The sequence below is a fragment of the Danio rerio genome, chromosome 4 (genome assembly GCF_049306965.1).
Source record: "Danio rerio strain Tuebingen ecotype United States chromosome 4, GRCz12tu, whole genome shotgun sequence".
NCBI lineage: Eukaryota > Metazoa > Chordata > Actinopteri > Cypriniformes > Danionidae > Danio > Danio rerio.
Window position 1 is genome coordinate 67,110,518 of NC_133179.1, and position 13,034 is coordinate 67,123,551.

The 13,034-nt window shown below is 42.1% G+C and overlaps 20 non-coding genes across 20 annotated transcripts; all 20 read left to right on the forward strand.

Moving 5' to 3' along the window:
* The first annotated feature begins 909 nt into the window (after positions 1-909).
* trnai-aau (transfer RNA isoleucine (anticodon AAU)) lies at positions 910-983 on the forward strand. The gene has a single exon. It is a non-coding gene; the product is annotated as a tRNA-Ile (tRNA).
* A 947-nt stretch (positions 984-1,930) lies between these two features.
* trnaq-cug (transfer RNA glutamine (anticodon CUG)) lies at positions 1,931-2,002 on the forward strand. Its single transcript has one exon. It is a non-coding gene; the product is annotated as a tRNA-Gln (tRNA).
* Positions 2,003-2,104: 102 nt separating this feature from the next.
* On the forward strand, positions 2,105-2,178 carry trnai-aau (transfer RNA isoleucine (anticodon AAU)). The gene has a single exon. It is a non-coding gene; the product is annotated as a tRNA-Ile (tRNA).
* A 952-nt stretch (positions 2,179-3,130) lies between these two features.
* On the forward strand, positions 3,131-3,202 carry trnaq-cug (transfer RNA glutamine (anticodon CUG)). The gene has a single exon. It is a non-coding gene; the product is annotated as a tRNA-Gln (tRNA).
* Positions 3,203-3,304: 102 nt separating this feature from the next.
* On the forward strand, positions 3,305-3,378 carry trnai-aau (transfer RNA isoleucine (anticodon AAU)). The gene has a single exon. It is a non-coding gene; the product is annotated as a tRNA-Ile (tRNA).
* A 945-nt stretch (positions 3,379-4,323) lies between these two features.
* On the forward strand, positions 4,324-4,395 carry trnaq-cug (transfer RNA glutamine (anticodon CUG)). The gene has a single exon. It is a non-coding gene; the product is annotated as a tRNA-Gln (tRNA).
* A 102-nt stretch (positions 4,396-4,497) lies between these two features.
* Positions 4,498-4,571, forward strand: trnai-aau (transfer RNA isoleucine (anticodon AAU)). The gene has a single exon. It is a non-coding gene; the product is annotated as a tRNA-Ile (tRNA).
* An 88-nt stretch (positions 4,572-4,659) lies between these two features.
* On the forward strand, positions 4,660-4,732 carry trnaf-gaa (transfer RNA phenylalanine (anticodon GAA)). Its single transcript has one exon. It is a non-coding gene; the product is annotated as a tRNA-Phe (tRNA).
* A 776-nt stretch (positions 4,733-5,508) lies between these two features.
* On the forward strand, positions 5,509-5,580 carry trnaq-cug (transfer RNA glutamine (anticodon CUG)). The gene has a single exon. It is a non-coding gene; the product is annotated as a tRNA-Gln (tRNA).
* Positions 5,581-5,844: 264 nt separating this feature from the next.
* trnaf-gaa (transfer RNA phenylalanine (anticodon GAA)) lies at positions 5,845-5,920 on the forward strand. The gene has a single exon. It is a non-coding gene; the product is annotated as a tRNA-Phe (tRNA).
* A 1,381-nt stretch (positions 5,921-7,301) lies between these two features.
* On the forward strand, positions 7,302-7,375 carry trnat-agu (transfer RNA threonine (anticodon AGU)). Its single transcript has one exon. It is a non-coding gene; the product is annotated as a tRNA-Thr (tRNA).
* A 273-nt stretch (positions 7,376-7,648) lies between these two features.
* trnai-aau (transfer RNA isoleucine (anticodon AAU)) lies at positions 7,649-7,722 on the forward strand. The gene has a single exon. It is a non-coding gene; the product is annotated as a tRNA-Ile (tRNA).
* An 86-nt stretch (positions 7,723-7,808) lies between these two features.
* Positions 7,809-7,897, forward strand: trnar-ucu (transfer RNA arginine (anticodon UCU)). Its single transcript is given in 2 exon segments — positions 7,809-7,845; positions 7,862-7,897. It is a non-coding gene; the product is annotated as a tRNA-Arg (tRNA).
* Positions 7,898-8,646: 749 nt separating this feature from the next.
* trnat-ugu (transfer RNA threonine (anticodon UGU)) lies at positions 8,647-8,720 on the forward strand. Its single transcript has one exon. It is a non-coding gene; the product is annotated as a tRNA-Thr (tRNA).
* A 186-nt stretch (positions 8,721-8,906) lies between these two features.
* Positions 8,907-8,980, forward strand: trnat-agu (transfer RNA threonine (anticodon AGU)). Its single transcript has one exon. It is a non-coding gene; the product is annotated as a tRNA-Thr (tRNA).
* Positions 8,981-9,252: 272 nt separating this feature from the next.
* trnai-aau (transfer RNA isoleucine (anticodon AAU)) lies at positions 9,253-9,326 on the forward strand. Its single transcript has one exon. It is a non-coding gene; the product is annotated as a tRNA-Ile (tRNA).
* Positions 9,327-10,247: 921 nt separating this feature from the next.
* Positions 10,248-10,321, forward strand: trnat-ugu (transfer RNA threonine (anticodon UGU)). The gene has a single exon. It is a non-coding gene; the product is annotated as a tRNA-Thr (tRNA).
* Positions 10,322-10,507: 186 nt separating this feature from the next.
* Positions 10,508-10,581, forward strand: trnat-agu (transfer RNA threonine (anticodon AGU)). Its single transcript has one exon. It is a non-coding gene; the product is annotated as a tRNA-Thr (tRNA).
* A 274-nt stretch (positions 10,582-10,855) lies between these two features.
* Positions 10,856-10,929, forward strand: trnai-aau (transfer RNA isoleucine (anticodon AAU)). The gene has a single exon. It is a non-coding gene; the product is annotated as a tRNA-Ile (tRNA).
* Positions 10,930-11,015: 86 nt separating this feature from the next.
* trnar-ucu (transfer RNA arginine (anticodon UCU)) lies at positions 11,016-11,104 on the forward strand. The gene is given in 2 exon segments: positions 11,016-11,052; positions 11,069-11,104. It is a non-coding gene; the product is annotated as a tRNA-Arg (tRNA).
* The last annotated feature ends 1,930 nt before the right edge of the window (positions 11,105-13,034 follow it).

Genomic DNA, 13,034 nt, shown 5'->3' on the forward strand with positions numbered 1-13,034 from the left:
CCCAAAAAGCCTAGCTGCTTCACCCTTAAGTCCACCTGCTTCCACTTGACCAAAACACTATCTTCCTCCCAGATGGTCACGTTGCTTCTGGCGATGATTCCAATGGCCTGATCGACAGCACTCTATAATGCTATGTATTTAGCGCTTTGATGTCCCACTGCGGACACGCTGCTGAATAAAAGAAAACTGTGACTTGATAGGGCTTCTGAAGGGTTGCAATGATATGTACTACACAGAAACCGGCAAAGCTGACGTAAGTAGTTTCGCTTTAAACCCTCAAGGTGCCACCAGCTTTGCAATAAAAGCCAATGTAAAAAGGCATGAAAACAGAGGTGGAGAATGCAGTCATTGTTCCCGCTACCTCTCCCATGCAAAGCGAGCGCTTAACCATGAGCTAATTCCCCTCAAAGCAATCAATAATTGGCGATTTTCTACGTGGTCAAAATAGAAAAAAAGATCACATTTGCTGTGTGGTGGCCTCTTTGCCCTGCCTGCCGTTTAGTCGTCAAAATGCCTGGAATAGTGTGCTTTTCTTTTGAAGGCCCTACCTGGTCCTGCTCCAGTAAACGTGTGAGAAGCCCTGCATGCCGAATGACGAGTTACTCAGAAATCAATGCACATTGGCACTGCCTTGTATTGACATTCTGCTACTTTCTGTCAAGGCCGTTTTCTTTTTTTTTTTTTGTTTTTACATTATTTTCTCTTTGGCCCGGGCAGCACCAAGCAGATGAATTGAGGTTCATGGTGTAATGGTTAGCACTCTGGACTCTGAATCCAGCGATCCGAGTTCAAATCTTGATGGGACCTTGTTTTTTTACCAGCACCGCACAAAAAAAGCTGGAATAGCATTCTTATCTCTTGAAGAAAATGACAGTTACGCTGAGCTTTTTAGCAAACATGGCAGAAAGTGGCCGGTTAGCTCAGCTGGTTAGAGCGTGGTGCTAATAACGCCAAGGTCGCGGGTTCGATCCCCGTACTGGCCAAAGTTTTACTCTTTAAGGCCTCAGAGGCATTTCAGGATTCTGCTTAGCCTCACAGACACGAATGCTGCAGGATTCTTGTGAAAAGGCAGCTGAAATTGTTCAGTTGGGAGAGTGTTAATCTGAAGTTCTAAAGATCCCTGGTTCAATCCTGGGTTTCGGCAAAACAGTGATGTTATTCTATTTTGTGCACAAGGGTCAGGTGACTGAAAGTCACCCAAAAAGCCTAGCTGCTTCACCCTTAAGTCCACCTGCTTCCACTTGACCAAAACACTATCTTCCTCCCAGATGGTCACGTTGCTTCTGGCGATGATTCCAATGGCCTGATCGACAGCACTCTATAATGCTATGTATTTAGCGCTTTGATGTCCCACTGCGGACACGCTGCTGAATAAAAGAAAACTGTGACTTGATAGGGCTTCTAAAGGGTTGCAATGATATGTACTACACAGAAACCGGCAAAGCTGACGTAAGTAGTTTCGCTTTAAACCCTCAAGGTGCCACCAGCTTTGCAATAAAAGCCAATGTAAAAAGGCATGAAAACAGAGGTGGAGAATGCAGTCATTGTTCCCGCTACCTCTCCCATGCAAAGCGAGCGCTTAACCATGAGCTAATTCCCCTCAAAGCAATCAATAATTGGAGATTTTCTACGTGGTCAAAATAGAAAAAAAGATCACATTTGCTCTGTGGTGGCCTCTTTGCCCTGCCTGCCGTTTAGTCGTCAAAATGCCTGGAATAGTGCGCTTTTCTTTTGAAGGCCCTACCTGGTCCTGCTCCAGTAAACGTGTGAGGAGCCCTGCATGCCGAATGACGAGTTACTCAGAAATCAATGCACATTGGCACTGCCTTGTATTGACATTCTGCTACTTTCTGTCAAGGCCGTTTTCTTTTTTTTTTTGTTTTTACATTATTTTCTCTTTGGCCCGGGCAGCACCAAGCAGATGACTTGAGGTTCCATGGTGTAATGGTTAGCACTCTGGACTCTGAATCCAGCGATCCGAGTTCAAATCTCGGTGGAACCTTGTTTTTTTACCAGCACCGCACAAAAAAAGCTGGAATAGCATTCTTATCTCTTGAAGAAAATGACAGTTACTCTGAGCTTTTTAGCAAACATGGCAGAAAGTGGCCGGTTAGCTCAGCTGGTTAGAGCGTGGTGCTAATAACGCCAAGGTCGCGGGTTCGATCCCCGTACTGGCCAAAGTTTTACCCTTTAAGGCCTCAGAGGCATTTCAGGATTCTGCTTAGTCTCACAGACACGAATGCTGCAGGATTCTTGTGAAAAGGCAGCTGAAATTGTTCAGTTGGGAGAGCGTTAAACTGAAGATCTAAAGGTCCCTGGTTCGATCTTGGGTTTAGGCAAAACAGTGATGTTGTTCTATTTTGTGCACAAGGGTCAGGTGACTGAAAGTCACCCAAAAAGCCTAGCTGCTTCACCCTTAAGTCCACCTGCTTCCACTTGACCAAAACACTATCTTCCTCCCAGATGGTCACGTTGCTTCTGGCGATGATTCCAATGGCCTGATCGACAGCACTCTATAATGCTATGTATTTAGCGCTTTGATGTCCCACTGCGGACACGCTGCTGAATAAAAGAAAACTGTGACTTGATAGGGCTTCTGAAGGGTTGCAATGATATGTACTACACAGAAACCGGCAAAGCTGACGTAAGTAGTTTCGCTTTAAACCCTCAAGGTGCCACCAGCTTTGCAATAAAAGCCAATGTAAAAAGGCATGAAAACAGAGGTGGAGAATGCAGTCATTGTTCCCGCTACCTCTCCCATGCAAAGCGAGCACTTAACCATGAGCTAATTTCCCTCAAAGCAATCAATAATTGGCGATTTTCGATGTGGTCAAAATAGAAAAAAAAGATCACATTTGCTCTGTGGTGGCCTCTTTGCCCTGCCTGCCGTTTAGTCGTCGAAATGCCTGGAATAGTGCGCTTTTCTTTTGAAGGCCCTACCTGGTCCTGCTCCAGTAAACGTGTGAGGAGCCCTGCATGCCGAATGACGAGTTACTCAGAAATCAATGCACATTGGCACTGCCTTGTATTGACATTCTGCTACTTTCTGGCAAGGCCGTTTTCTTTTTTTTTTGTTTTGTTTTTACATTATTTTCTCTTTGGCCCGGGCAGCACCAAGCAGGAGACTTGAGGTTCCATGGTGTAATGGTTAGCACTCTGGACTCTGAATCCAGCGATCCGAGTTCAAATCTCGATGGGACCTTGTTTTTTTACCAGCACCACACCAAAAAAGCTGGAATAGCATTCTAATCTCTTGAAGAAAATGACAGTTACTCTGAGCTTTTTAGCAAACATGGCAGAAAGTGGCTGGTTAGCTCAGCTGGTTAGAGCAAGGTGCTAATAACGCCAAGGTCGTGGGTTCGATCCCCGTACTGGCCAAAGTTTTACCCTTTAAGGCCTCAGAGGCATTTCAGGATTCTGCTTAGTCTCACAGACACGAATGCTGCAGGATTCCTGTGAAAAGGCAGCTGAAATTGTTCAGTTGGGAGAGCGTTAAACTGAAGATCTAAAGGTCCCTGGTTCGATCCTGGGATTCGGCAAAACAGTGATGTTGTTCTATTTTGTGCACAAGGGTCAGGTGACTGAAAGTCACCCAAAAAGCCTAGCTGCTTCACCCTTAAGTCCACCTGCTTCCACTTGACCAAAACACTATCTTCCTCCCAGATGGTCACGTTGCTTCTGGCGATGATTCCAATGGCCTGATCGACAGCACTCTATAATGCTATGTATTTAGCGCTTTGATGTCCCACTGCGGACACGCTGCTGAATAAAAGAAAACTGTGACTTGATAGGGCTTCTGAAGGGTTGCAATGATATGTACTACACAGAAACCGGCAAAGCTGACGTAAGTAATTTCGCTTTAAACCCTCAAGGTGCCACCAGCTTTGCAATAAAAGCCAATGTAAAAAGGCATGAAAACAGAGGTGGAGAATGCAGTCATTGTTCCCGCTACCTCTCCCATGCAAAGCGAGCGCTTAACCATGAGCTAATTTCCCTCAAAGCAATCAATAATTGGCGATTTTCGACGTGGTCAAAATAGAAAAAAAAGATCACATTTGCTCTGTGGTGGCCTCTTTGCCCTGCCTGCCGTTTAGTCATCAAAATGCCTGGAATAGTGCGCTTTTCTTTTGAAGGCCCTACCTGGTCCTGCTCCAGTAAACGTGTGAGGAGCCCTGCATGCCGAATGACGAGTTACTCAGAAATCAATGCACATTGGCACTGCCTTGTATTGACATTCTGCTACTTTCTGGCAAGGCCGTTTTCTTTTTTTTTTTTTTACATTATTTTCTCTTTGGCCCGGGCAGCACCAAGCAGGAGACTTGAGGTTCCATGGTGTAATGGTTAACACTCTGGACTCTGAATCCAGCGATCCGAGTTCAAATCTCGGTGGAACCTTGTTTTTTTACCAGCACCGCACAAAAAAAGCTGGAATAGCATTCTTATCTCTTGAAGAAAATGGCAGTTACTCTGAGCTTTTTAGCAAACATGGCAGAAAGTGGCCGGTTAGCTCAGCTGGTTAGAGCGCGGTGCTAATAACGCCAAGGTCGCGGGTTCTATCCCCGTGCTGGACAAACTTTTACCCTTTAAGGCCTCAGAGGCATTTCAGGATTCTGCTTAGCCTCACAGACACGAATGCTGCAGGATTCTTGTGAAAAGGCAGCTGAAATTGCTCAGTTGGGAGAGTGTTAAACTGAAGTTCTAAAGGTCCCTGGTTCGATCCTGGGTTTCGGCAAAACAGTGATGTTATTCTTTTTTGTGCACAAGGGTCAGGTGACTGAAAGTCACCCAAAAAGCCTAGCTGCTTCACCCTTAAGTCCACCTGCTTCCACTTGACCAAAACACTATCTTCCTCCCAGATGGTCACGTTGCTTCTGGCGATGATTCCAATGGCCTGATCGACAGCACTCTATAATGCTATGTATTTAGCGCTTTGATGTCCCACTGCGGACACGCTGCTGAATAAAAGAAAACTGTGACTTGATAGGGCTTCTGAAGGGTTGCAATGATATGTACTACACAGAAACCGGCAAAGCTGACGTAAGTAGTTTCGCTTTAAACCCTCAAGGTGCCACCAGCTTTGCAATAAAAGCCAATGTAAAAAGGCATGAAAACAGAGGTGGAGAATGCAGTCATTGTTCCCGCTACCTCTCCCATGCAAAGCGAGCGCTTAACCATGAGCTAATTCCCCTCAAAGCAATCAATAATTGGCGATTTTCGACGTGGTCAAAATAGAAAAAAAAGATCACATTTGCTCTGTGGTGGCCTCTTTGCCCTGCCCGCCGTTTAGTCGTCAAAATGCCTGGAATAGTGCGCTTTTCTTTTGAAGGCCCTATCTGGTCCTGCTCCTGTAAACGTGTGAGGAGCCCTGCATGCCGAATGACGAGTTACTCAGAAATCAATGCACATTGGCACTGCCTTGTATTGACATTCTGCTACTTTCTGGCAAGGCCGTTTTCTTTTTTACATTATTTTCTCTTTAGCCCGAGCAGCACCAAGCAGAAGACTTGAGGTTCCATGGTGTAATGGTTAGCACTCTGGACTCTGAATCCAGCGATTCGAGTTCAAATCTTGGTGGGACCTTGTTTTTTTACCAGCACCGCACAAAAAAAGCTGGAATAGCATTCTTATCTCTTGAAGAAATTGACAGTTACTTTGAGCTTTTTAACAAACATGGCAGAAAGTGGCCTGTTAGCTCAGCTGGTTAGACCGTAGTGCTAATAACACCAAGGTTGTGGGTTCGATCCCCGTACTGGCTAAAATTTTACCCTTTAAGGCCTCAGAGGCATTTCAGGATTCTGCTTAGTCTCACAGACATGAATGCTGCAGGATACTTGTGAAAAGGCAGTTGAAATAGCTCAGTTGGGAGAGCGTTAGACTGAAGATCTAAAGGTCCCTGGTTCGATCCCGGGGTTGTAAAACAGTGCTGTTGTTCTATTTTGTGCACAAGGGGCAGGTGACTGAAGGCCCTACCTGGTCCTGCTCCAGTAAACGTGTGAGGAGCCCTGCATGCCGAATGATGAGTTACTCAGAAATCAATGCACATTGCCACCGCCTTGTATTGACATTCTGCTACTTTCTGGCAAGGCCGTTTTATATATATATTTTTTTTATATTTTTTTTCTTTAGCCTGGGCAGCACCAACTGGAAGACTTTTATTAAGCTTGGCAGTAAGTGGCCGGTTAGCTCATACTGCCACTTGTAAGTCGTGGTTATTCTTGGTCACACCGGCCAATCACTTTGTGAGCTGGAACCAAGATTCACCCTATTCTTGGTTAAGGCAGCCAATCGTGTTCTGAGTTACAATGAACGCTATGGCCAATCAGAGCCCTTATACCATCCATGATTTGTACTGTAATAAAAGATTTCGTTGCGGATTAATTCGGAAACCAATTGCAAAGTAAGTATTTTTTTAACAAGGTGGTTTAAATGAATAACCATTACAGTAACGTTAATTACTACAAAATAATTATTATATGATTGTTATAGATGTTTTATAACGTTATTTGGTAAGATTAATGTTAGCCGACCAAGCAAACTGTACAGTTTTACTACAAACATTTTAATGCAGTTATTAATTAATTAATATGGATCATGCATGATTGCATCTTTAATAATAAACCAACAATATAAGGGTCACACATCAATCCATCACTAATAATAATGTTATTATTATTAGTGATGGATTAAATTGTGACCCTTATATTATTGGTTTATTATTAGTGATGCAATCATGCGTGATCCATATTGTTTTATGCTTTATGATTAGTGATGTATTATGCGTGAGCATTATTAGATAAGTTTATGATTAGTGATGTAGTGATATGTGAGCGTTATTATACTATTTGTTTATAATTAATGACTGATGAATTGATCCTTATATTTATTATTAGTGAAGTGATTGATTAATGTGTGAGAATAATGCACGGGCATTATTGTAACTATGGTAGTAAATGACAATATAAAGTGAAGTAATGTATAATAACTGCATTAAAATGTTTGTAGTAAAACTGTACAGTGTGCTTGGTCGGCTAACATTAATCTTAACAAACAACGTCATATAACATCTATAACAATCATATAATAATTGTGTTGTTGTAATTAATGTTACATAGATGATTAATAATGATAGATTAATAATGTTAAATAGAGCTCACCGGAATGAATTATAAAATTGTATAGCTTTGAGGCATAATGAATAGTGCGACAAATAGAGTTAAACAACCTCTTTGCTTGCCATTTTAAGACTTGCTGTCTTTTTTTAGTCTCTGTGTGCAAAAACGTCTTGCCTCCTATTCAGCGTTGGCGCTGTGGCTTAGTTGGTCAAAGCGCCTGTCTAGTAAACAGGAGATCCTGGGTTCAAATCCCAGCAGTGCCTTATGTACAGGTTTCGTGTTTGCTTTTGTTAAGAGTAACGAGTGTTTACGCAGCGGGATGTTTAGCAGTCGGTTTCTTAACAAAACTCAAATCCTTAAGAACGCTGCTCGTTCAAGAGGGCTTTGGACGATGCCTTTATATAGCATAGTGTGGTAATGCCTAACCAATTGGACTTTAATATTTCAAGTCCAGACATTCCCACATGCTGCGCTCCCGTTGTTAGTTTTTTTTTTTTTTTTTGGAATTAAACATTTAGCCAGTATCAAGGTCATTTGGCGCTGTGGCTTAGTTGGTCAAAGTGCCTGTCTAATAAACAGGAGATCCTGGCTTTGAATTCCAGCAGTGCCTTGTCCGCAGTAGGCTGTTCATTCATGGGCCAGAGAGTACTAAAAAGTGCTTTCTGTCCAACAGTTCTAGAGGAAGCAGAGCACTTAGGCTCTGTGGCGCAATGGATAGCGCATTGGACTTCTAGGTTGTGAGCTGAGCCATTCAAAGGTTGTGGGTTCGAGTCCCACTGGAGTCGCAAGCTTTCCACTTTTTCTTCACTGACTTAAGGTGTGGTGCGTTTCTAACATTTTAGGCATCTGTCCATCCCGTTTTGCTTCTTTCTTTCATTGCGCAGTGCAGGCTCAGATACTAGGGGTACTCTACAATAAAGCAGATGACTTAATTGAGCTGTTTTAAATAAGGGAGATTAGAAAACGGTGTAGGGCCTAGTGGGCTTGAGGAATGACTCGTCGGCAACCTGTGGTTTTGGGGAAAAGTAACTGCCACCTATTGTTGAGATCACGCCTTTTGGATTTGTCGTACAAGAGCCTCTTTATGCATGTTCAAAGTAACTGAGTAGAAAGCACAGTAATTTTTGCTTCCCCCCCCCCACTGTCTTAGATGAAACTGCGTTTGGAAGTATCGTATCCAGAAGTTTTTTCTTTTAGTGTTAAGACTAAGTTGGCCAGAGCACCTGTCTTGGGAACAGCAGGTGCTAGGTTCAAATCCAAACTGCACCTTTCCCTCAGATTATGGGAAAGTGGCTTTCTGATCTGAAACTCTTTCAATGGCCGATAGCATATGTTTGTCCTGATTTCCATTTTCCGAGCTGACTCTGGGTTTGGATGACATGGTCAGGCTTGAGACATGATCATCCAGACTCTAAAGGACCGCGTCCGGCTTGTCAGCATTTTCTGCATCCTGACATGCTGGTTTTTGTTGTGTATTATTTTTTCTTCTTCGATTTTTGTTATCGGGCAAATGTCTCTTACTGTGAATTTCTGTGGCGCTGTGGCTTAGCTGGTCAAAGCGCCTGTCTTGTAAACAGGAGATCCTGGGCTCAAATCCCAGCAGCGCCTTAGTCCAGGTGGTGCGTGTGCTTGTTTTATGGAGCTCACCGGAATGAATTATACAATTGTATAGCTTTGAGGCGTAATGAATAGTGCGACAAATAGAGTTAAACAACCTCTTTGCTTGCCATTTTAAGACTTGCTGTCTTTTTTTAGTCTCTGTGTGCAAAAACGTCTTGCCTACTATTCAGCGTTGGCGCTGTGGCTTAGTTGGTCAAAGCGCCTGTCTAGTAAACAGGAGATCCTGGGTTCGAATCCCAGCAGTGCCTTATGTACAGGTTTTGTGTTTGCTTTTGTTAAGAGTAACGAGTGTTTACGCAGCGGGATGTTTAGCAGTCGGTTTCTTAACAAAACTCAAATCCTTAAGAACGCTGCTTGCTCAAGAGGGCTTTGGACGATGCCTTTATATAGCATAGTGTGGTAATGCCTAACCAATTGGACTTTAATATTTCAAGTCCAGACATTCCCACATGCAGCGCTACCGTTGTTAGTTTTTTTTTTTTTTTTGGAATTAAACATTTAGCCAGTATCAAGGTCATTTGGCGCTGTGGCTTAGTTGGTCAAAGTGCCTGTCTAATAAACAGGAGATCCTGGCTTTGAATTCCAGCAGTGCCTTGTCTGCAGTTGGCTGTTCATTCATGGGCCAGAGAGTACTAAAAAGTGCTTTCTGTCCAACAGTTCTAGAGAAAGCAGAGCACTTAGGCTCTGTGGCGCAATGGATAGCGCATTGGACTTTTAGGTTGTGAGCTGAGCCATTCAAAGGTTGTGGGTTCGAGTCCCACCAGAGTTGCAAGCTTTGCTCTTTTTCTTCACTGACTTAAGGTGTGGTGCGTTTCTAACATTTTAGGCATCTGTCCATCCCGTTTTGCTTCTTTCTTTCATTGCGCAGTGCAGGCTCAGATACTAGGGGTACTCTACAATAAAGCAGATGACTTAATTGAGCTGTTTTAAATAAGGGAGATTAGAAAACGGTGTAGGGCCTAGTGGGCTTGAGGAATGACTCGTCGGCAACCTGTGGTTTTGGGGAAAAGTAACTGCCACCTATTGTTGAGATCACGCCTTTTGGATTTGTCGTACAAGAGCCTCTTTATGCATGTGCAAAGTAACTGAGTAGAAAGCACAGTAATTTTTGCTTCCCCCCCACTGTCTTAGATGAAACTGCGTTTGGAAGTATCGTATCCAGAGGTTTTTTCTTTTAGTGTTAAGACTAAGTTGGCCAGAGCACCTGTCTTGGGAACAGCAGGTGCTAGGTTCAAATCCAAACTGCACCTTTCCCTCAGATTATGGGAGAGTGGCTTTCTGATCTGAAACTCTTTCAATGGCCGATAGCATATGTTTGTCCTGATTTCCATTTTCCGAGCTGACTCTGGGTTTGGATGACATGGTCAGGCTTGAGACATGATCATCCAGACTCTAAAGGACCGCGTCCGGCTTGTCAGCATTTTCTGCATCCTGACATGCTGGTTTTTGTTGTGTATTATTTTTTCTTCTTCGATTTTTGTTATCGGGCAAATGTCTCTTACTGTGAATTTCTGTGGCGCTGTGGCTTAGCTGGTCAAAGCGCCTGTCTTGTAAACAGGAGATCCTGGGCTCAAATCCCAGCAGCGCCTTAGTCCAGGTGGTGCGTGTGCTTGTTTTATGGAGCTCACCGGAATGAATTATACAATTGTATAGCTTTGAGGCGTAATGAATAGTGCGACAAATAGAGTTAAACAACCTCTTTGCTTGCCATTTTAAGACTTGCTGTCTTTTTTTAGTCTCTGTGTGCAAAAACGTCTTGCCTTCTATTCAGCGTTGGCGCTGTGGCTTAGTTGGTCAAAGCGCCTGTCTAGTAAACAGGAGATCCTGGGTTCGAATCCCAGCAGTGCCTTATGTACAGGTTTCGTGTTTGCTTTTGTTAAGAGTAACGAGTGTTTACGCAGCGGGATGTTTAGCAGTCGGTTTCTTAACAAAACTCAAATCCTTAAGAACGCTGCTCGTTCAAGAGGGCTTTGGACGATGCCTTTATATAGCATAGTGTGGTAATGCCTAACCAATTGGACTTTACTATTTCAAGTCCAGACATTCCCACATGCAGCGCTACCGTTGTTAGTTTTTTTTTTTTTTTTTTGGAATTAAACATTTAGCCTGTATCAAGGTCGTTTGGCGCTGTGGCTCAGTTGGTCAAAGTGCCTGTCTAATAAACAGGAGATCCTGGCTTTGAATTCCAGCAGTGCCTTGTCCGCAGTTGGCTGTTCATTCATGGCCCAGAGAGTACTAAAAAGTGCTTTCTGTCCAACAGTTCTAGAGGAAGCAGAGCACTTAGGCTCTGTGGTGCAATGGATAGTGCATTGGACTTCTAGGTTGTGAGCTGAGCCATTCAAAGGTTGTGGGTTCGAGTCCCACCAGAGTCGCAAGCTTTACTCTTTTTCTTCACTGACTTAAGGTGTGGTGCGTTTCTAACATTTTAGGCATCTGTCCATCCCGTTTTGCTTCTTTCTTTCATTGCGCAGTGCAGGCTTAGATACTAGGGGTACTCTACAATAAAGCCGATGACTTAATTGAGCTGTTTTAAATAAGGGAGATTAGAAAACGGTGTAGGGCCTAGTGGGCTTGAGGAATGACTCGTCGGCAACCTGTGGTTTAAGGGAAAAGTAACTGCCACCTATTGTTGAGATCACGCCTTTTGGATTTGTCGTACAAGAGCCTCTTTATGCTTGTGCAAAGCAACTGAGTAGAAAGCACAGTAATTTTTGCTTCCCCCCCACTGTCTTAGATGAAACTGCGTTTGGAAGTATCGTATCCAGAGGTTTTTTCTTTTAGTGTTAAGACTAAGTTGGCCAGAGCACCTGTCTTGGGAACAGCAGGTGCTAGGTTCAAATCCAAACTGCACCTTTCCCTCAGATTATGGGAGAGTGGCTTTTTTTTTTTTAACACTTTTATTGTTTCAGAAAGGTGTGATACATTCTTACTGTATTAGTAACCAAATACCAATCAAAGAACTCCCGCCCCATCCCGACGTTCAAAATAAAAATAAAAATTTTAAAAAAGAAAGGAACAGAATAAAAAAATGCATTCTCATGCGAGGAAAGTAATACAAAAACAAATAAATAGAAAATAAAGATTAACTAAAATAAACTTAAAGATAAAAATAAAAAGGGCAATTTTGTTAAAAATTAAAAATATATAAAAAAATAAATACCATTAAAAAATTGACATTTCAACATATACAGTCCAGTGAAATTATATTAAAGTTAGTCATTACAAACACAGTGTATTTTAACAGTCACATTGTTTGGGATTACTAAACAGTCAGTGCACTGTTATTTAAAAAATGAAGGAAGAAGTCCCAAATCTTGTAGAATATGTGCATTTTTTGTTTGATTGAATAAGTCAACCTTTCCATTTCTATACAGGAAGACATTTCCTTAATCCAGAGTGACAAAGATGGAGCATGAGTACTTTTCCAGTGAATGGCAATCAGGCACTTTGCATGTAATAGACACAGATTTATAAACTTCTGTTTATATGACTTCAGCGATAAGGCAGGTGGGAAAAGACCAAGGATACAGATTTTAGGGCAAAAAGGGATTTCTTTACCAATAGTTTTAGAGATTACACCAATTATTTCTTTCCAAAAGAATTGCAAGTGCTCACACTGCCAAACACAATGGAACAGTGTGCCCTTGTAAGTCAAACATTTTCCACAAATGTCCAGAATATTTCTATTAAATTTATTTAACATTTCTGGTGTTATATATGTTCTCATTACCCAATTATATTGGATTAATTTAAAACGGGTATTGATTGATAATGTTTGCGCTTGAAGACAACTTTCTTCCCATTCATTTTCTGTAATATCTATTTGAAAGTCTTCAATCCAAGCCAGTCTTTTATGATTTGTAGATTCTTTGGAAGCATTAACAAATTTGCTATATAGTGTAGAAATTTAGTATTTGGCACTGGGATCTTTAACTGCAATTTCTTCTAAACTACTTAGGGTCGGACACTAATATGAATGATTTTAGATCTTATAAAATTACGGATCTGAAGATACTTAAAAAAATGAGACTGAGGAATTTTATATTGTAAGGTCCACCCAGTTGGCCCAATGCTGGTGTCCACTGGTGGATGAAGGTTCACTGCATGTTCGGTCTTTCCAGTGCACAATGTTGATTTATATTAAACTTAACTCATATCTGACTCCAATTTTAATATGAGGTGGTTTAAAATATTAATATATTTATCCTCGTTTTATCTGACTCCAATTATAAAACATTAAGAAGATTATATCAATATGTAATTTAGATAAATGTTTGAACCGTTTGTCTTCGCTAGTAACTA